The sequence below is a fragment of the Monodon monoceros genome, unplaced genomic scaffold (genome assembly GCF_005190385.1).
Source record: "Monodon monoceros isolate NGI ecotype Baffin Bay Population unplaced genomic scaffold, NGI_Narwhal_1 Super_Scaffold_16, whole genome shotgun sequence".
NCBI classification, from domain to species: domain Eukaryota; kingdom Metazoa; phylum Chordata; class Mammalia; order Artiodactyla; family Monodontidae; genus Monodon; species Monodon monoceros.
In genome coordinates, this window is record NW_021703772.1 from 91,497,566 (window position 1) to 91,519,499 (window position 21,934).

Consider the following 21,934-nt stretch of genomic DNA (forward strand, 5'->3'; position numbering starts at 1 on the left):
TCCCAGTTTGAGGCTCAACCTGCTGACTCCCCAGGGTAAGTATCTGCCCTTGCTGCCCTTCTTTTCCTTTCATATCCCTCCCAGGGTCACTGGTCCCAACCTGATACCCCTTTTCCATCTACCTGGTTATGTGGAAATCCCTTGATTATATAGGAGTTCTGCTGGCTTCCAGTTAGTTTTCTGTAAGAATTGTTCTACACGTAGATGTATTTTTGATGAGTTTGTGGAGAAAGGTGTGCTCCATGTCCTCCCACTCCACCATCTTGGTCCGACTTCTCAATCTATTTTATTTCTAGGGAACTTGTGATCAATTAACAATCACCACAGACCCCTATGGGTCAGAATATTCTGATTATCATACTGTTCCTGTGAATTTTGGTGAAAATTGTGCCGAAGTTTTGTTGCTGACTTTTCAGTATAACAACCTGCCCCTTCCCATGTAGAGTCTTATTATTCTCTTTAAAAGCAGGGATCTCAATTCCATTGCAGCATCCTCCAGCATTATCTCTGACCTGCAGAAGTTAGCTACCAGAGAACTTGTTTTGGAAGCTGGTGCTCTGTTGTCAATGTATTTTTTTAAAATTTTTCTTTCAGTTTTATTGAGATATAATTGACATAGAACACTGTACAAGGTTAAGGTATACAGTATAACGACTTGACTTACATATATTGTGAAATGATTACCACAATAAGTTTAGTTAACAGCCAGCTGGGGGAGCCAGATGTCCACCCCGGGTTCTCTTTATCCCAGCGGAGGAACTACCTGTAGGCTCAGGGGAGTCCTCTAGGTTTGGTGCTGTTCCAGCCCCGGGGAAGGGCGAGGTGGTCAGTGTGTAGCCATTACTGTTACCCTTCTAATGCCGTCCATCTCTGTCTCTGAGGTGCAGGGTGTGCTTCAGCCACACCCCCATGTGCTAGGATTTTCAGTGTCCATAAATAGTTCTTAGTTGTTCTTGGAAGGGGGAGTGAGGTCAGGAACAACCTCTGACACCATCTTGGTGACATCGCTCTCCCAATTTGCCAATGTATTTCTTAATGCATTTCTGAGCCTTCCATGAAGATAAACTGAGTGGGTGGCTGAGCAGCTTCAGAGTAGTTCCATTCAGACATCTCCATCTCCTTGAGCTTTTGTTCTCTTCTTCTAGAGAAGGTTTAATCCACCATTGAATCCAGGCTTAAATTAGCCAACCTAGATGTCTATTAATATGACTCCTAGATGCTCAAGGTAACACATTAAATCATGAATTCTGGGTGACAATATAAACTCAGGTTAATAAAGTCTTATATTGTTTTGCATTTTTGGTCTAACATCCCTAGAATCTTCTCACATGAATGCTCCTCAGATTCCTGCCTAAACAAATTTGATGAATATTTTCATTTTTCTCACCAGGTCTATACTTGATATTGTGATCTAATTCTGTGAGCCTCTAGGAAGTAAGTAGTGACGGTAATTGGTCCTGAGAAGAGTTGGCATCTTCTGTGATAACAACGTTCAAATGTTTCTATGCAAGGAGAAAGCTAGTTCCATTAAAAAAAATAAAATGGGGAGAGGAGGTGTCTGTTTGGTAAAGGAGTCCTAGGGATATTTGATGGTTTAAAGCAGCAGTCCCCAACCTTTTTGGCACCAGGGACCGGTTTCATGGAAGACAGTTTTTCCATTGATTGGGGGGATGGTTCAGGTGGCAATGTGAGCAATGGGGAGCGGCAGAGGAAGCTTCGCTCGCTCCCCCACTACTCACCTCCTGCTGTGTGGCAGGGGTTGAGGACCCCTGGTTTAAAGTTCACAAGATTATTTGTGTCTGCTTAAATGCCCTGTCCCCATATCTCAGAGTCCCATGATTATAATCAAGACTTGGGCTTATGTTCCAGCCATAATTGTCCGGATTCACCAGCTGGCATATAGGTGTTCTAATTTTTCACCTAAGTTCTAAATTGGCATTCAGGGCCTTTGATTTCTTTCTTTTCCTTGCTTGCACTCTCCTGCATCTTTTTAATCACCTTTGTCATCATAACAATGAAGAGTCATACATGATCTCTCAACGTGTTACATTTTATTTTCACTCCATGACACTTTACCACAAATGTTAATCTGGGTATTTGTGAATCCATTACATTGTCATCAATTACTAGAGCAAGAAAGTAATTTGTGTTCTTCTTAAACATATGAGCAATGCAATACTAGAGTCCCATTTCCTAGGGTCACTTGTACAAATTACTTGATCTCTCAGAATTTAAGCAGAAAAGAAGTAACTTACTCAGTTGATTAATTTGAGTTTAATAAAAATATTTTAAAGTAAGTGAGCAGGATTAAGGGAAACCAACAGTCACGGGCAAGTATCTCTCTTATGTCTGAAGGGGCAAAGGACAGGAGACAGAGTGAGTGGGAACCAGAACCAGGAGGGAGAATCTCTAGTCTTATGAGAGAGTCACTTGACAGAAGCTGTAACCTTCACTAAAGGGATGTAATCAATCCATTGCAATCCAGCAGGGAGGTGGGTGGATGAATAAATACTCTCTCTTTGCTCTCTGATCTCCTGCAATTACCTCTTATTGGCTGATGTCCAACAGAATCCAGAGTTCAAGGGAGCCCATTATGTAGTCCATAAATTCAGTCTTCCAGAATTGGAGAAGAATTGAGAGTAGGTCTGGAGAAGTCATGGAAAACATCTAAGATACACTCCCATTTATTTGAGTTTTCTTTATTGCCTCTAAATAAACTATTATCCTACAGAAAGGTCTATATTTGGAGGGGCTTACTATTTAAAACGGCATTTTAAAAATTGCATTTCTAACTATATTTCTGTTGGTATAAGGAACGGCAGTGGACGTCGATATATTTTTGGTTTCAGGTATACAACATAATGATTTGATATTTGTACGTATTACAAGATTATCACCACAATAAGTCTACTTGACATCTGCCACCATACATAGCTACAAATTTTTTCTTATGATGGGAACATTTAAGATTTACTCTATTAGTAACTTTTAAATATACAATAATGTATTATTAACTATAGTCACCATGCTGTACATTACATCCCCAGATCTTATTTATTTTACAACTGTAAGTTTTTACCTTTTGACTTCCTTCATGCATTTTACACCCCCCCAAAACCCTACCTCTGACAACCACCAAACTATTCTCAGAAGCTATGAGCTTGTTTATATTTTATTTTGTTTTTAAGATTCCATATATGAGAGATCATTGGTATTTGTCCTCTGTCTGACTTATTTCACTTAGCATAATGCCCTCAAGTTCCACCCATGTTATCACAAATGGCAAGATTTTATTCTTTTCTATGGCCAAATAATATTCCATTACATAGATATACCATAATTTCTTTACCCATTCATTCATGGATGGACATCTAGGTTGTTTCCATTTCTTGGCTATTATAAATAATGCTACAATGAACATGGGGGTGCAGATATGTTTTCAACGTAGTGTTTTCCTTTTCTTTGAATAAATGCCCAGTAGTGGATTGCTGGAATATAGCAGTTTTATTTTAAATTTTTTGAGGAACCTCCATACTGTTTTCCATAGTGGCTGCATCAATTTACATTCCCACCAACAGTGCACAAGTGTTCCCTTTTATCCATGTCCTTGCAAACACTTGTTATTATTGTTTTATTGAAAATGGTTATTCTAGTGGGTATGTGATATCTCATTGTGGTTTTGATTTGCATTTCCCAGATGATTAGTGATGTTGAGCATCTTTTCACATACCTGTTGGCCATCTGTAGGTGATCTCTGGGAAAAAAGATCTAGTCAGATGTTCTGCCTAATTTTTAATTGGATTTTGTTTTTTGTTTGTTATTCAGTTATATCTGTTCTTTATGTATTTGGATGTTAGCTCATTATCAGCTTTATGATTTGCAAATATTTTGTCCCATTTGGTAGGTTGTCTTTACACTTTGTTGATGGCTTCCTTTGTTGTTCAGAAGCTTTTTAGTTTGATACGGTCCCCCTTGTTTATTTTTGCTTCTATTTCTTTTGCTTTGATGAGAGATCCAAAAAAATCATCAGCAAGACCAATGTCAAGGAGCTTACCGCCTATATTTTCTTCTAGGAGTTTCATGGTTTTAGAGTTCCATGGCTACATTCAAGACTTTAATCCATTTTGAGTTGATTTTTGTGTAAGGTGTAAGATAGGGATCCAGTTTCATCATTTTGCATGTAGCTATCTGGTTTTCCCAACCCACTTATTGAAGAGACTTTCCCCATTGTATATTCTTGGCTCCTTTGTCATAACTTAATTTGTCATATAGGCATGGGTTTACTTCTGGTCCCATTGATCTATGTGTATGTTTTTATGCGAATATCATACTGTTGTGATTACTATAACCTTGTAATATAGTTTGAAATCAGGGAGCATGATGCCTCCAGCTTTGTTCTTCTTTATCAAGATCGCTTTGGTTTTTTGGGTCTTTTTTGGTTCCATACAAATTTTGAGATTGTTTGTTCTGTTTCTGTGAGAAATGCCATTGGAATTTTGATAGGAATTGCCTTGAATCTGTAGATTGCTTTGAGTAGTATGGGCAATTTAACAATACTAATTTTTCCCATCTATGAGCACAGAATATCTTTCCACTTGCTTGTGTCTTCTTCAATTTCTTTCATTAATGTTTTATAGATTTCAGTATACAGGTCTTTTACCTCCTTAATTCAATGTATTCCTAGGTTGTGTTTTTTTTTTTAATTGAATTGTGGGACATATGTTTGGCTATAATTTTTTTTAACATCTTTATTGGAGTATAATTGATTTACAACGTTGTGTTAGTTTCTGCTGTATAACAAAGTGAATCAGCTATACATATACATATATCCCCATATCCCCTCCCTCTTGCGTCTCCTTCCCACCCTCCCTATTCCACCCCTTTAGGTGGTCACAAAGCACTGAGCTGATCTCCCTGTGCTACATGGCTGCTTCCCACTAGCTCTTCCTAGGTATTTTATTCTTTTTGATGCAGTTGTAAATGGGATTGTTTTCTTAATTTGTCTTTCTGGTTATTCCTTGTTAGTGTATTGAAATGCAGCTAATTTTTGTATATTGATTTTGTGTCCTGTAACTTTACTGAATTATTCTGTTAGTTCTAACAGTTATTTTGGTGGAGACTTTAGGGTGTTTTATATATAATATGTCAGCCGCAAATAATGAAAGTTTTACTTCTCTTTCCAATTTGGATGACTTTTATTTCTTTTTCTTGTCTAATTATTTTGGATAGAACTTCCAATATTATGTTGAATAAAACTGATGAGAGTGGGCATCCTTGTCTTGTTCCTGATCTTAAAGGAAAAGCTTTCAGCTTTTCACTGCTGATAATGAAATGATGCTAGCTGTAGCCTTGTTATATATGGCCTTTATTATGTTGAGTTATGTTCCCTCAATACCCAGTTTGTTGAGAGTTTTTGTCATAAATGGATATTGAATTTTGACAAATGCTTTTCCTCCCTCTATTGAGATGATGATATAATTTTTTTATCCTTCATTTTGCTAATGTGGTGCATCACATTTATTGATTTTGTAGATGTTGAATCATCCTTGCATCTCTAGAATAAATCCAGCTTGATCATACTGTGAATTTGGGTTGCTAATATTTTGTTGAGGATTTTTGTATTATGTTAATCAGGGATATTGGACAGTAATTTTTTTTTCTTTTGAATTCCTTGTCTGATTTGATATGAGGGTAATGCTGGCCTTGTAAAATGAGTTAGGAAGTGTTCCCTTCTTTTCTAATTTTTTGGAGACTTTGAGAAGGGGTGGTATTAATTCTTTGAATGCTTGGTAAAATTCACCAGTGAAGCCATCTTGTCCTGGACTTTTCTTTGTTGGGAGGTATTTGTTTACTGATTTGCTCTCCTTACTAGTAATCAGTCTGTTCAAATTTTCTATTTCTTCATGAATCAGTCTTGGTGGGTTGTATATGTTTCTAGAAACTGATCCATTTCTTCTAGATTGTTGAATTTATTGACATATAATTGTTCATAGTAGTCTCTTATCCTTTATATTTCTGTGGCATCAGTGATAACATCTGTTTCATTTCTGATTTTATTTATTTGGGCCCTCTTTTTTTCTTCGTGAGTCTGGACAGAGGTTTGTTGATTTTGCTTATCTTTTCAAAGAACCAGCTCTTAGTTTCATTGATCTTTTCTATTTTTTTAATCTCAATTTTATTTATTTCTCCTCTGATCTTTATTATTTTCTTTCTTCTACAAACTTTGGTCTTTGTTTGTTCTTCTGTTTCCCTGAAGTGTCATGTTAGATTGATTATTTGAGGTTTTTCATGTTTACTGTTGTAAGCATGTTTTCCTATAAACTTCCCTCTTAGAACTGCTTTTGCTGCATTCCCTGTTTTGGTATGTTGTATTTCCATTATTATTTCTCTCAAGGTATTTTTTTAAATTTCTCTTTTGATTTCTACTTTGACCCATTGGTTGTTTAGTAGCATGTTATTTAATCTTCACAATTTGTGAATTTTTTCAGTTTGCTTCTTGTAATTGATCTCTAGTTTCTTGCCATTGTGGTTGGAACAGATGTTTTATATGATTTCAGTCTTCTTAAATTCATTAAGACTTCTCTTGTGCCCTAATATATGATCTATCCTGGAGAATGTTCCATGTGCACTTGAAAAGAATGTGCTTTTGATGGAATGTTCTGTATACGTCAAGTTCATCTGGTCTAACCTGTCATTTAAGGCCAATGTTTCCTTATTGATTTTCTGTTTGGATGATCTAGCCATTGATGTAAGTGGCACATTAAAGTCCTTTACTATTATTGTATTGCTGTCTGTTTCTCTCTTTAGGTCTGGTAAATTTTGCTTTATATATTTAGGTGTTCCTGTGCTGGGTGAATAAATATTGATAAATGTTATACGGTTGAGCCTTGAACAATGCAGGGGTTAGTGGTGTTGACATCCCATGAAATCAGAAATTTGCATATAACTTTATAGTCAGCCCCTTGTATAGATGGTTCCACATCTGTGAATTCAACCATGGATTGTGGAGTACTATAGTATTTTTTGAAAAAATCAACATAAAAATGGACCTTTGCAGCTCTCTCTCTCTCTCCCCCTTTCTCTCTTTCTCCCCCCCCTTCCCTCCCTCCCTCCCTCCCTCCCTCTCTCCTTTTAGGATCCCTATAATGTGAATGTTAGTCTACTTGATATTTTCTCATTAGTCTCTTAAGCTATCTTTACTTTTATTTTTAATCTTTTTTATTTTTTCTGCTCTGATTGGATGAGTTCAAATGCCACGTCTTCAAGTTCACTGATTCTTCTGCTTCATCTAGTCTGTTGTTGAACCCCTTTGGTGTAATTTTAGTTTGGTAGTTATATTTTCTGTCTCATTGTTGAAGTTCTCACCATATTTATCTATTCTTCTCCTGAGTTCAGTGAGCATCCTTATGACCATTACTTTTAACTCTTTATCAGGTGAATTACTTATCTATGTCTCATTACATGTTTTCTTTTGTTTCTTTCTGAGTTTTATCTTGTCATTTTGTTTGGAACATTTCCTTTGTTTCTTCATTTTACTTGACTCTTTGTGTTAGTTTCTATGTATTAGATGAAACAGTCAAATCTCCCAGCCTTGAAGAAGTGGCCTTGTGTAGGAGATTAACCTTATTGTTCAACCCTTCCCTAGCTCTTGGTTATCTTTCAAACCTTTATGATTGTCCCAGCAGCCTATTTTATTTCTAATAGCTTCCAGTAGTTGAGTATTTGCCAGGACCTGTCAGTATCCCACAGGGGAGGATCTCGGTCAGCACCTAGATTCAGGCTGATGCAAGCCAGATCCTAAGGCAGCAGCTTTTAAAATGATCAAATATATATAGTCCTGTGGGACCACAATTATATGACCTACTGGCCACCAGAGCCAGGCCATCTCGAGTCGTCACCTGGGTGTCAGTTGCAAAACTCCATGCTCCAAGCAGGTGTATAAACTCCTATCTGGGTGATACTGGGGAACTGTAGCAAGGCAGAGGGAGAGTGCAAACATAGCATCCATTGGCCTACATTCCCTGAGAGCACCTCCATAGGCCTCTCAATGTGTGCCCAAACCTGAAGCCTGGCCCTCGGGCTGAAACTCCAGAACAAGCAAATAGGCCTCTTTCATAGAAAGGCTTGGGGTGTGTTTCAGTCTGCTATCTGTGCAGTGCCCTGGGGGTGTAGCTTGCCGAGAACTGCAGGGGTGTTGCAGTCCCTGGGACCCAGTAACGCAAGCCACTTGACCACCAGGGCCAGGGGCTCAAGGGGTGTCCCCTGGGTGGCAGTCATAGAAACTGGGGTGCCAGATGTGTGTCAGAGCTCCCCTGTGGGAGACACTGGCACTCAAGAGCACTGCAGAGGGAGAGCACACATATAATGCTGACCCTCCAAGGTCTCTGGAAAGCGTTATAGTCAGCCGTTAGATGTGTGTTTAATTAGAATTCTGCTCCTCAGGCTGAAGCTATGATGAGAAACTAATAGGCCTCTTTCACAGAAAGATTGAGCTCCTGGGTCTATTGCCTTTTGCTGAGCCCTAGGAGTGGTCACTCTTTAAGAATTATTTGTCGGTTGCTTTTAGTCCTGTGGGACCTGTGAGCATAAACCCCGCTGGCCACCAGGGCCAGGTGATGTAGAGCTGTCCCCTGGTAGCAGCCACTAAAATTGGGGCACCAGACAAGGGTATAAGTTCCTTTCTAGGGAATACTGGCAAGCTAGAGTAAGGCAGAGGGAGAGTGCAAAGATTGTCTCTACTGACCTCTGTTTTCCGATAGCCCCTATGCATGCCCCTAGGTGTGTGCCAAACCAAAAGCCTGACCCTCAGACCAAAGCTCCAGGATAAGCAAATAGGCCTCTTTCTCAGAAAGATTGGGAGTGTGTTTCATTCTGCTGTCTGTGCAGTGCCCTGGGGGTGGTAAACTGCCAAGAGCCATCCCTCCGATCGTTCTAGTCCCGCAGGACTGTCCCCCTGACCTCCGGAGCCAGGTGATCAAGGCACATGCCCAGGGTGGGCCCCACAAAAACCAGAGAACCAGAGAAGAAACCCAGAGAACCAGACACATGTAAAACTTCCCCTCTGAGAGATCCTGGCACACTGGAGTGTGGCAGAGGGAGAGCGTGCAGATGGTAACTGCTGGCTGGAGTGAGGCAGAGGGGGAGAATAAGGATAGTGCCGCTGGAAGGAAAAAGAAGATGGTAAGTGAAGATGGTGCCCACCAGCCCCTGACCCCAGAGATGATCCCAGCAGACTTCTAGGTATGTGGTAATGTAGATGCCTGCCCCTCAGGCTGATGCTTTAAGAGAAGCAAGTGAGCTTCTTTCATACAAAATCTGGGCAAGATCAGCTGTTTCCCTGGGGTGAGTGAGTACTGAGTGTGTGAGCCCTTTAAAAGCCGTTTCTCAGATTGCTATTGCCTTGTGGGTCTCGTGGTCATGACCCCCAGTGGTTTTCAAAGCTAGGTATTTGGAGGCTCATATCTCAGGTGCAGGTCTTAAAAGTTGGGGTGCCCAGTGTGGGGCTCAAACCCTTCACTCTACAGGGAGAAGCTCCTGATGGGGGTCATTACTCCAGGGGCGGGCTTTATGGCAAGATTGTGTCTCAGCTTCTCCTACCCACTTCATTGTGGGGTTTTTTGTAGTTCACTTGATGTGTAGTCATTGTTTAGCTAGTTTTTAGGTTTTTCTCAGAGGAAATTGTTCCATATGTAGCTGTAGATCCAGTGTGTCTGTGAGAGGAGGTGAGTTCAGGATCTTTCTATGTTGCCATCTTGAACCAATGACGTCAATATTTTGATTTCCTATCTGTCTAACTTACTAAATTCTCTTATTTACAATTTTTTAATTTATTTTTTTTTTTGCGGCACGTGGGCCTCGCACTGTTGCGGCCTCTCCCGCTGCGGAGCACAGGCTCCGGACGCGCAGGCTCAGCGGCCATGGCTCACGGGCCCAGCCGCTCCGCGGCATGTGGGATCCTCCCAGACCGGGGCACAAGCCCGTGTCCCCTGCATCGGCAGGCGGACTCCCAACCACTGCGCCACCAGGGAAGCCCTTACTTACAATTTTAAGTGTGTCTGTATATTCCTTTGCATTATCTATTGAGACAGCTTTTTATCTGTAAATAATTTTTTTTCTGATTTCACAATCTTTGTAACTTTTCCTCCCATCTTTTTTGGTTTGTTTCTCACTGCCTCTTTGATCAGATCTTTATTCAAAATGAGCTGTCCAAAATGATTTGACCTTGATGGAATAAATAAATTTAAGTTTATACAGCAGCCTTCTTCTGTGGATTTCTTTTCTGCTGGCTTTTCAGCTGGTGGTTTCTTGGTAGCAACAGCCTTTTTTTCTTTCCCTCCAAAGCTTTCAAACACCAACAGTCTTTTCTTTCTACACTACCACTGGCTTCTTGCCTGGAAACCCCTTCTCATCTGATTTGGCTTCTAGTGCTGTGTTGTCTACCTGGACTTTGTGATTCTTAGCCTGGTGAGGAATGATGTTCCAGTGCATGGTTTTTGCATATGGGTTTAGCTTCAACATGATTCTCAGATTTTTAAGTGGATTCTTCTGTATGAATCTTCTTGCGTGGTTCTTGGATCTTTGGATCTCTGGGCTTTTCAAGATTCTGCTAAGGTCTGTATTGAGCATTTTATGCATGGGAAGGTTGCAGTCATTCTTGAGGGAGGCAGCTTCGCATCAAGTGCCACGCACATCACATCCTTTTGTGGAAAGCACTTTCAGTCCAAATGCAGAAACGTCCCACATGCCCACCAGGAGCAAGTTTCAACATGTTTGCTTTGCTTATTTTAAGCAGAGTGATTGTAGGAATGTTTCTGAAGTCCTTGATAATGCAGGGCTCCCTGTGCTGGATACAATTATAGCTTCTCATTTTGCTTTGCCAGCTCTCATTTGCTGAGAGGCATAGACCTTTTTGATATCATTCCAGGCCCTAAGCTTCTTAAGAAGCAAGATAACCTCCTTGGTCTTCTGGTAGCCTTCAGCTTTATCTTCAGCCACCAAAGGAAGTTCAGAAACTTCCTCAGTATGATGAGCTTTAGACAGGACCAGCACGGGCAAGGCTGAGACAGGGCACAGCAAATGGCACATCACTTCTGTGTTTTTGGTTGATGCCAACATGCAGCCCACAATACATATTTCCAAAAGCACCCTGGCCATAATCATGGGCTAAATACTCACTACCTCTTAAATAAAACTGTAGGTCACTTTGAAACTTTGTGGCATCCCTTGTGTTTTCTTTCTAAGACACACACGCTTATCGGACATCTCACTCTTCAAAGCAAGGAACGGACTTACTGGGTGCGGATTGTGGAGGTACCAGCAAGGTCATGCTAGTCTAAAGAAGAGTGACTTTGTTGGCAGTTCCAACCCAGAATTCTTGATGGCTATCTGGGGGACAGGTACCAACACTAGAACAAAAACAAACAAAAGGTTTCTCAAAATTTGGGAACTGGACCAATGACCAGATGAAAAGCAAGCTGGATGTGCACATGTTCTGGGATGGCTGCCTGAAGCCCAGAGGATTTCTGATGCATTGTCTTTACGGACAGGCATTGCTTGCTGTGTGTATTGAGCTGGCATGAAAGTAGAGCAGCAACTGGGACACACTGGCTTTTGTCTCTTAATCTGCAAGCCCGTGGTTTTCTAGTGGGCAGAATGGTGACAGTGTAATGATGATTCTCAGCTCATATGAAAAAGCTAATTCTTTATGGTAATATAAATCCATCAACCATGAGCTGAGTATAGCTGTGAAGAAAATTTGTCAGGTTAAGCAATTAAAGCACCTTGGTGACACAATATTTGACAGAAACCACATTTCTGTTACCTTAAGGCATCCAAGTTGATCTTTTAAAGCATGACTTTCTCTTATTTTTTAAACTGTATTATTATAACACGTCACTTTTGAGCATCTAGCAATATACCATCCTGCCCTATTGCTCTTGAATTTGATATGAGTGAATGTCTATCTTAAAATGCTCACAGTAACACGTTCTTTGCTCCCCAGCCCCCAGGGAACAATATGTTTTAATTAACATATACATTATACAGATATCTGCTCATCTTGGTTTTCTGCGTGAAAGGGATTGAGACTTATTCCACCAAAGAAGCAAAATCAACACACTCAAAGGCTGGGTACAGGTATATTAGCATTTCAGAGGCTCAAGTGTCATAACTGGTTTAACTAAACAAAGCCGTAATGTACATTTCAGAAAACTGCCAGGAAGGAAGATCAATTCTGTATTTGAATTGAATTCAAATAAATCCAGCACCATGTATCTGCACTCAGCATATCCCTACTAGGGTTTCTACAGATTATTTGCAATCAAAATCTTAAACTTGTTTGAAAAGAGACAAAACTGAAAGGTTTGTCCTCACAGAGTTACGGAAATATTTTGTGTCCTTAAGAGTGGTTAATGGTGACAAGCTATTTTTCAATTTCTACCTTGGTATAATTATTAAAATTTTAGACTTTAATAATAAATGTATTCATTTTGTTTGGGAGATGGACTGAGTGAATAGATGGTATATAATGCCTAGAGTCAGATTGATCAATGGTAGTGAAGAAAGCATACCAGCTATTATGTGTACATTTATATGTTTCTGCAAATTGATGTACATTTATATGTTTCTGCAAATTGATAGGAAATTGGTCTTTTAAAGGAAATGTAGGAAGCTAAGGAATTGGGATTACTCTTTAATACTTAAAAAATTATTTTTCATCTATTCTGAATCTTAGGATGAGGCAAGATGCTGGTGTAGTGTTATAATATTTCAAAGATACAGTGCAGATGGAAAGCTGACAACTTGAAGATCTGTTTAAAGAATAAAATCAACAGAACACAGTTTTTCAGGTTAAAAATAAATTTATAGGATTTCTTTTTTCCTTCAAGTCTCTGTTTATTTGGCGCTCTAGTTTGTGTGAAACATCGTACCTTATTCTTCAGTTAAAATATAAAATATGATACGTTTCTTTTAGAAATGCTAATATTAGAGGCAATTATTCCACATCATGAAGCCCACCAGAGCTGCAGCATTGCACAACTGCAGTTGGAATTGTTCATATAGAAAATGGCAGCCCCACTGTGCAACTACTTGTGAATGGAGCTTGCCGGTGCTGAGCAATGCCCGGCAGCCTCCATGAGGGCTGTGAATGTTTCTCATCTTTTGTATCAAGTACATAAAGAGGAGGACTTGAAACTCTTCACTAGTTTTCCACTCTCTGTCTCTCCCCCACTACTGACAGCTCTTTAAATTACCTGAGTATCTTCTCCATTCCCCTGGAGGTGATTAGCCTCATTGGCTTGTCCTGTTATTGTGTCCAAGGGAGATGCAATACAGAGCCCTTAAGAGAGTACTAGCTTCTTTTTCTGTTAAAGATAAAAGAATGGGAACAATAAACCAGGATTCTTCAGTGACCCTATGTAGAGCACAGCCACACGTTCTTGCTTGACATCACAGACAAATCTGTATAAAGATCTTAGTTTGCAACGTGATACCCAGCCATTCTTAACATTGGTTAGGCTAGGAGATTGCAGATCATAGCCTGTCTTGGTTAAAAGATGAATACCCTAAGTACTTGCAGGCCTATTCTAGTGGATTCGTTACAACTTATTGATGGAATCATGTTTCAAAGTACTTACCTCATCTGTAAAATGAGGATAATTCTTTCTTGGCTAATGTAGTGACTCTACAATGTATTAATATATTAACTCTTGAATGGTCTCAGATCTCCTCTTGTTGGTCTTAAATTTGGGTCCCCCCAGGAAATGCGTACACACCTATGTATCTGTGTGTGTGTGTGTATATATGTATATACATACATGTGTATCTATGTATACACATCTCTATATGTATTCTCAGACAATTTTAGTTATGAACAAACTTTCATAAGTTGTTTCTTGTGGCAATGGCTTTGGATCCTTTCAATTTATGATGCAATATTTAGTGATTGAAGATTTCTGTACATTTTTACCTCTTTTTATTCAATATCTCTGCCACATTTTGCTATCTCCTGCCTGTGCTCCAATTGCATGTTTCGTGGTAACTTTTTTTGTTATATGTAAGTACGATGATGTTAGCTAGGTATTAATCAGAGATGTTTGGGTAAAGGGTCTGATAATAGAAAACTTGGGGGAAAGTGCATATTACTCCATTTTAAAGACACCCTCTATAAAAATAATGTCTCTACTGAACATATTTACTAGGGGTGAGTGATCACACACAAAAAGTCCTTGGACTGCTCCCCTTGTGCTTTTAAATATGCAGCAAATCAATAGTGTTTGGTAGGGCTTCCCTGGTGGTGCAGTGGTTGAGAGTCTGCCTGCCGATGCAGGGGACTCGGGTTCGTGCCCCGCTCCGGAAGGATCCCGCGTGCCGCGGAGCGGCTGGGCCTGTGGGCCATGGCCACTGAGCCTGCGTGTCTGGAGCCTGTGCTCTGCAACGGGAGACGCCACAGTGGTAAGAGGCCCGCGTACCGCAAAAAAAAAAAAAAAAATAGTGTTTGGTAGAAAGATATTTGGGAGATTTGAGAAATAAATTGAAGCTGTATTTTTAGTATCCAAAACAACAACAACAAAATGAGGCTCAAGTGGTTATTTATCCCTGAAATGAAAACCAAGCCCATGGAAAATAAACATGCATATCTAAAACTCTAATGTATTCATGGCCCTTCAGAAACACAATTCTGATTGGCTGTGTATCAAAATCTCTTTGGGATTACATTCTCCGGATTTTAAATTTATAAGGAAAACACTGCAAAACACAGCATCTGTCAGATATGATGTGAACTACTAGCTTAAGGCAGTTAATATTCCTACATTAGTTTGTACTCCATTTCTGTCGATGATGTCATATCTTTAAGAAGCTGGGTTTTCATTGATTGTTCTGACAAAAAATAAATACTGAACAAAAATCAACATGGAATGGGAAAGGAGGGTGGCAGCATCCAATCTGATGCCTTGATCTGATAAGTTCCAAGAGTTGGGGACTTCCCTGGTGGTGCAGTGATTAAGAATCTGCCTGCCAGTGCAAGGGACATGTGTTTGATCCCTGGTCTGGGAAGATCCCACATGCTGTGGAGCAACTAAGCCCGTGCACCACAACTACTGAGCCTGTGCTTTAGAGCCTGCGAGCCACAACTACTGAGTCCACATGCCACAGCTACTGAAGACCACGTGCCTAGAGCCCGTACTCTGCAACAAAGAGAAGCCACTGCAATGAGAAGCCCGCGCACCGCAACGAAGAGTATCCCCCGCACGCCACAACTAGAGAAGAGCCTGCGTGCAGCAACGAAGACCCAACGCAGCCAAAAGTAAATAAATAAATAATTTTATTAAAAAAAAAAAAGTTCCAGGAGCACAAATCCATTTAGTGTGTAACTGTGGCTATTTAAAAATGAAACATATTCTTTTTCTCTTTTAATTTATATGTATTGTTTATTCAAAAGTTACTAAGTTGTTAAGACATAAATTATTAAGTTGTCTGAACCTACCTACTTCATAAACAGAATGATTAGGTGTTGCTTTTGGCCTATCAAACATCATGGAAATATTACTGAGACACTAAGTGTCCTGTAAACCAAGGGAATCTGGGAACCTCTGAATTACACAGTTTTGTTGTTTGACACTTGAAAACTTTGGATCTGTTGTTTTTCTTTGAAAATAATCAACAAGGGCCAAGTGATACTCTAGGAAGTGTTTTTTGGGGGGTGTGCGTATGATTTCTAGACTATGGCTAAATATTCCCCAGATCACCAGTCTCTAACTCCCAATGAATTGAACTGGCGTTTTCTTATTTAGATAGTTTAGTTTAGTTTAGTTCTACTTTCCACAACCCTCACTTCTGGTGTGAGACCGATGAGGCTGCTCCACGGTAGACATAGAAGTTCTTTACTAGGGGGACTCCTAGTGATTTGGTTCTGAGAAGCCCAGCCATAAGGAGGTGTAAATGGGAAACCATTTCACACTGCTTGATGAAGGAATTGTTACATCCAGGTTTGGGATTCATTCTTGGACCAACCTGAGAATGTGAAAATTATTCTCACCTTGGTCCTCATTCCAAAGGATGTGAAAATTATCTTAAATCTCCAGGGCAGCAATACAGAGTCAATTAGCAGACACCTTTCCTCTACCTCATGAAAAAGTCTTCACTCTTCAGTGTTTAGCTCAAATTCCATTTTCTTCCTGAGTCTCGCCTTAATCCCCCAAATGAAGTTAGTCCAAGGCTTCCTTGGATACTCGTTTATATCAGTGTTCCTTATTGTTTATTTGTGCTTCCCCTAGTTTGTAAATTCATGAAAAATAGAAATATACTTAGGAAATCTTTTTCCAGTTGTCCTAATGAGCTTCATAATCTCAGCAGTAGCCACAGACTCAATGACTTTTTTGTCTTTTGGAAAACAAGTATCATTAACAAATTATTACTGTTGTCCATTGCAAGACTTCTTAACCTTCTGACACTCATATAAAATGATAATAATTCTATAACATATCAGGATAAATGGATAAGGGCATGACTGACTGAGGGGGAAGGCTCTGGTCACCCCCACTGTTGTGAGGCATTGATATCTCAGCGCACCTGTAACCCATGGGTGGCACACCAGTGCACTCTGATATATTGATTGGTAAGCTGGGTTTTATTGTACTTTGGTTACAATAACATCTTTGTGTATTCTCAGAAGACAACTTATAAACATTATAACAAATGTAATGTGTAAAACTTACAAAACTCCCATAAAATCTCTCTGTTCCAAAATCACTGAGCTTGCTATTTAACGTTGTTATTGAAGTACCGTGCAGAGCTTGCCAGGAAACCCATCTTTCCCTGGGGCTTCTGCCCACAGAGGGATGTTCTGGGGTCGAGTCATTGAACACTAGTCTTTTGAGATTCCATTACTGTAATCATTTCTCATTCATGGACTATTTGCTGGACTGAGATCTGGAGTGTAAGTCAGGGAAGTAACACAGATGAATAGGCCTGAGTCAGTGCAGGGTAAGGAATGTAAAAAGTCATAAGACCATAGTAGTCTGGATCCATCATGTAACTCCACTGTTTAAAACCTTACAGTGACTGTCCGAAAATTTAGAATATAATCCAAATTCTTCACTATGATTTCCATGGTTGTATGCTATACACTGCTTATTTCTCTAGCCTTTCAATCATTCCACAAATAGTCATTGAGTACCTACCGTATTCCAATCACGTGGGATATGTATGTGAACAAAATTAAGATCTTTGCTCTCATGGTGTTAACATCTGAATGTAAAGAAAAAATAGACGATCAGCCATAAAATAAACATGTAAATAGAATTTTAGAGGTGATAGAGCTGTGAGAAAAATAGCTGGGGAAGTTATAGGGGATTGAGAGTACCAACAGGAATGGAGTCAGCAATTTTTTGTGTGTGTAAAGGGCCAGATAATGTTTTAGACTTCGCAGACTGTAGGGTCTCTGCTTATAACTCAGAGAGCTACAGATAATATGTCAATGAATGGGCATGGCTATGCTCCAATAAAGCTTTACAAAAGCAAGCAGTTGGCCTGATTAAACTGATGGGCTGTAATTTGAAGACTCCTAGATTACAGTATTAAATCATCACTCAGGAATGCATCATTGAGAAGGTAGAATTTGGGCAAAGTTACTTTCTGTCCCATTGTCCTATATCATTTTAATCAGAGCATTTACCACGTTAACATGTTTTACTAGGATGTTTGTTGGCAAGCTTTGTTTCTGTCTCTCCTAATGAGTATGTAAGTGCCATGAGAGCAGTGAGCTGATTTCCTTTTTGCTCAGCACCTAGAAGAGTGATGGCACATAGTAGATAGTCAGCAAATATTTGTTAAGTGAATGAGTGCAGAGTGAATGTCATTCTAAAGAGAGCAGCCTATATTTAGTTCCAGCAAATTATAATCATGATAGATTGAGGTGTTTGTTACTAGATCTTCTGAGTTTGCAAGAGATTCTAGAGATCCAAATTTATATGTAAAATCTCTCAATTTCAAATGACTGTATTACAAATAGAAAATATAAAAACATTTGCATGTCAAACTAAATATTTGTGCAAATATTTATCCTGGACTTCTATATTCATTTATGGGGTGAATCAGTTGGTGTTTTTACTTGAGTATCTTTTCTACACTGTGTGGTATGAAAGGTGATTTAAGTGACTTGTGTAGGTCAATGGGTAGTTAGTAGCAGTATAAATTGCACTCACTTCTTATGACTTCCTACCAAATATATTCTCTGCCGGTAAGAACTGCACATGTTACAATCTCATAGATTTTGGGTTGTTGTGTATTCCTTGTCATTTGTCTCTAGGTATTTTTTAATTTCCTCTTTGATTTCTTCACTGATCCATTGGTTGTTTAGTAACATATTGTTTAATCTCCACGTTAGTGTTTTTACAGTTTTACTTTTTCCTGTAATTTATTTCTAATCTGATAGCATCGTGGTTGGAAAAGATGCTTGATATAATTTCAATTTTCTTAAATTTACTGAGGCTTGATTTGTGGCCCAATATATATCCTGGAGAATATTCCATGTGCACTTGTGAAGAAAGTGTATGCTTTCTTGCTGCTTTCAGATGGAATTCCCTGTAAGTATCAGTTAAATCCATCTGGTCTAACCTGTCATTTAAGGCCTGTGTTTCCTTATTGATTTTCTGTCTGGATGATCTGTCCATTGGTGTAAGTGGGGTGTAAGTGGGGTGTTAAAAGTATTGTGTTACCGTCATTTTCCCCTTTTATAGCTGTTAGTATTTGGCTTATATGCTGAGGTGCTCCTATGTGGAGTGCATATATATTTACAATTGTTATATCTTCTTGGATTGATCCCTACATCATTATGAAGTGTCCTTCTTGTCTCTTGTAACAGTGTCTATTTTAAAGTCTTTTTTTCTGGTATGAGTATTGCTACTCCAGCTTTCTTCTGATTTCCATTTGCATGGAATATCCTTTTCCATCCCCTCACTTTCAGTCTGTATGTGTCCCTAGGTCTCAAGTGGGTCTTTTGTAGGCAGCATATATACGGGTCTTTGTTTTTGTATCCATTCAGCCAGTCTATGTCTTTTGGTTGGAGCATTTAATCCATGTACATTTAAGGTAATTATTGATATGTATGTTCCTACTGACATTTTCTTAACTGTTTTGGGTTTGTTTTCGTAGGTCTTTTTTCTTCCCTTCCTCTTTTGTTATCTTCTCCTGTGATTTGCTGACTATCTTTGGTGTTGTGTTTGGGTTGCTTTTTCTTTTTTGTGTGTATCTCTTGTAGTTTTTTGGTTTTCTATTCCCTTGAGGTTTTGATATAGCAGTCTATATATGTACAAGGTTGTTTTAAGCTGCTAGTCACTTTCCCACCTAGAAGTTCCTTTAGCATTTGTTGTAAAGCTGGCTTAGTGGTGCTGAATTCTCTTAGCTTTTGCTTGTCTGTAAAGCTTTTAATTTCTTGGTTGAATCTCAATGAGAGCCTTGCTGGGTAGAGTATTCTTGGTTGTAGGTTTTTCCCTTTCATCATTTTAAATATTATCATGTCACTCCCTTCTGACCTGCAGAGTTTCTGCTGAAAAATCAACTGACAACCTTATGGGGATTCCCTTGTACATTATTTGTTGCTTTTAATATTTTTTCTTTGTCTTTAATTTTTGTCAGTTAGATTAATATGTATCTTGGCATGTTCCTCCTTGGGTTCGTCCTGTATGGGACTCTGCGCTTCCTGGATTTGAGTGTTTCCTTTCCCATGTTAGAGAAGTTTTCGGCTGTAATATCTTCAGATATTTTCTCAGGCCCTTTCTCTTTCTCTTCTCCTTCTGGGACCCCTGTAATGTGGATGTTGGTGAACTTAATATTGTCTCAAAGGTCTCTGAGATTGTCCTCATTTCTTTTCATTATTTTTTCTTCTCTCTGTTCTGTGGCAGTGATTTGCACCATTCCATCTTCCAGCTCACTTATTCATTCTTCTGCCTCAGTTATTCTGCTATTGATTCCTTCTAGTGTATTTTTCATTTCAGTTATTATATTGTTCATCTCTGTTTGTTCTTTAAATCTTCTAGCTCCTTCTAGCTCCTAACTTTCTGTGTTTGTGTTCTCCTTTCCACAGGCTGCAGGATTGTAGTTCTTCTTGCTTCTGGTGTCTGCCCCCTGGTGGGTGAGGTTGGCCCAGGGGCTTGTGCAGGCTTCCTAGTGGGAGGGACTGGCACCTGCCCTCTCGTGGGTGGAGCTGTGTCCTGCCCCTCTGACGGGTGGGGCTGTGTCAAGGGGTGTTTTTTGAGGTAGCTGTGAGCTCAGTATGGCTTTAGCCAGTCTGTCTGCTGATAGGTGGGGCTGTGTTCCTGTCTCGCTGGCCTGGGCGTTCCAGCTGTGGAGCCTGTAGGCTGTTGGGTGGGGCCTGGTCTTGGTCCAAAATGGGGACCTCCAGGAGAGTTCACGCTGATCAATATTCTCTGGAGCCTCTGCCACCAGTGTCCTTGCCCCAACAGTGAGTTATGGCCAACTGCTGCCTCCCCAGCAGACCCTCCCAGACCCCTAGTCAGGTCTAGCCCTGGTTCACATGGACGTCTTGCTTTGTGCTGGATCCCAGTGCACGTGAGGTCTTGTGTGCACACTCTAAGGGTGGAGTCTCTGTTTCTCCCTGAGTGTGGAGCTCCTGGACTCAGGCCCCACTGGCCTTCAAAGCCAAATGCTCTGGGGGTTCTTCCTCCTGATGCCTGACCCTCACACTGTCTTGGACGGCTATTTTAATGTGGAAACATCCCTGTATAGTGTCTGCATGTTTAATATTTTTTGATGCAAGGGCTGTTTTTATTTTTATTTATTTATTATTATTTTTTAAAATTTATTTATTTTACTTATTTTTGGCTGCACTGAGTCTTTGCTGCTGCGCGCAGGCCTTCTCTAATTGCGGTGAGCGGGCTTCTCGCTGCGGTGGCTTCTCTTGTTGCGGAGCACAGGCTCTAGGCACAAGCTTCAGCAGCTGTGGTGCACGGGTTCAGTTGCTCCGTGGCACGTGGGATCCTCCCAGACCAGGGCTCGAACCCATGTCCCCTGCTTTGGCAGGCGGATTCTCAACCACTGCGCCACCAGGGAAACCCAGCAAAGGCTGTTTTTAGAATGGATGTCTGCTGCCTCTTTCTTCAGTGTATGCTGGCCATTATCCCCTTGATAGGAGATGTGACAGTTGTTGTGGTGACCTAAGCCTGCAGTGGATATTAAGCGGGGCCTCCCCTTTGCTCGGTGGCTGTTACTGCTGTCAGGGGCAGGGTGTACTCCCTAGTTGGTGGAGTAGAAGCCCCCAGATCTCTTTCTGAGCTGTGTTTCTGATCTCTTTCTGAGCTGTGTTTCTGATCTGTGGTGTGAGCTAGGTGGGATTGGAACACTCCCACTGGGAGAGAAGCCACTGAGTTTTCCTCCTCTGGAGCTGTTCACCTGTGAGTATACTCTGTTGTGTCACTTTTCACTCATTGTGCTGGCTCACAAATTACACTGTTGTTGGAACTGCTCTCCGCCCCACCTTAATCATGGGTATGAATTGATGAATTGGCCCTGGTGTCTCTCAGGCATTGTTTTCACCAGGCCACCAGCACAGATCCACCAAAGTCAGGTCCCAGAACTGCAGGAACTGTGTACGTGGACCTGCTGTGGGAGCTATGGAGGCAACTCAGATTCTGGCCTGGTCAAATCCCTGCATGTACATGCCCACAAAGCCCACAGCTGCTAAAGCTACACCCATGTCAGCTGTGGGAGCACTCGTCCGTTCAGATACTCCACAAGCACTGAGTTTACAAAGCAGCATCAGGGGTGTATGTTGGTGGTTTCTGCAGCCACGAGGAGAGATTTCAGCTCTTCTTCCTTCATTACATGGCCCCTGGTTTTCAGCTGTGGTTTCAGCCCCACCTCTGCCTGTGTTCCTCCCATGAGCATCCGCTTCTCTAGAGTATCTGCTTCCCTA

The 21,934-nt window shown here is 40.4% G+C and overlaps 1 pseudogene; it reads right to left on the reverse strand.

Moving 5' to 3' along the window:
• Nucleotides 1-11,154, reverse strand: part of LOC114896591 — a 129,459-nt pseudogene extending 118,305 nt beyond the window's left edge.
• Nucleotides 11,155-21,934: the final 10,780 nt, after the last annotated feature.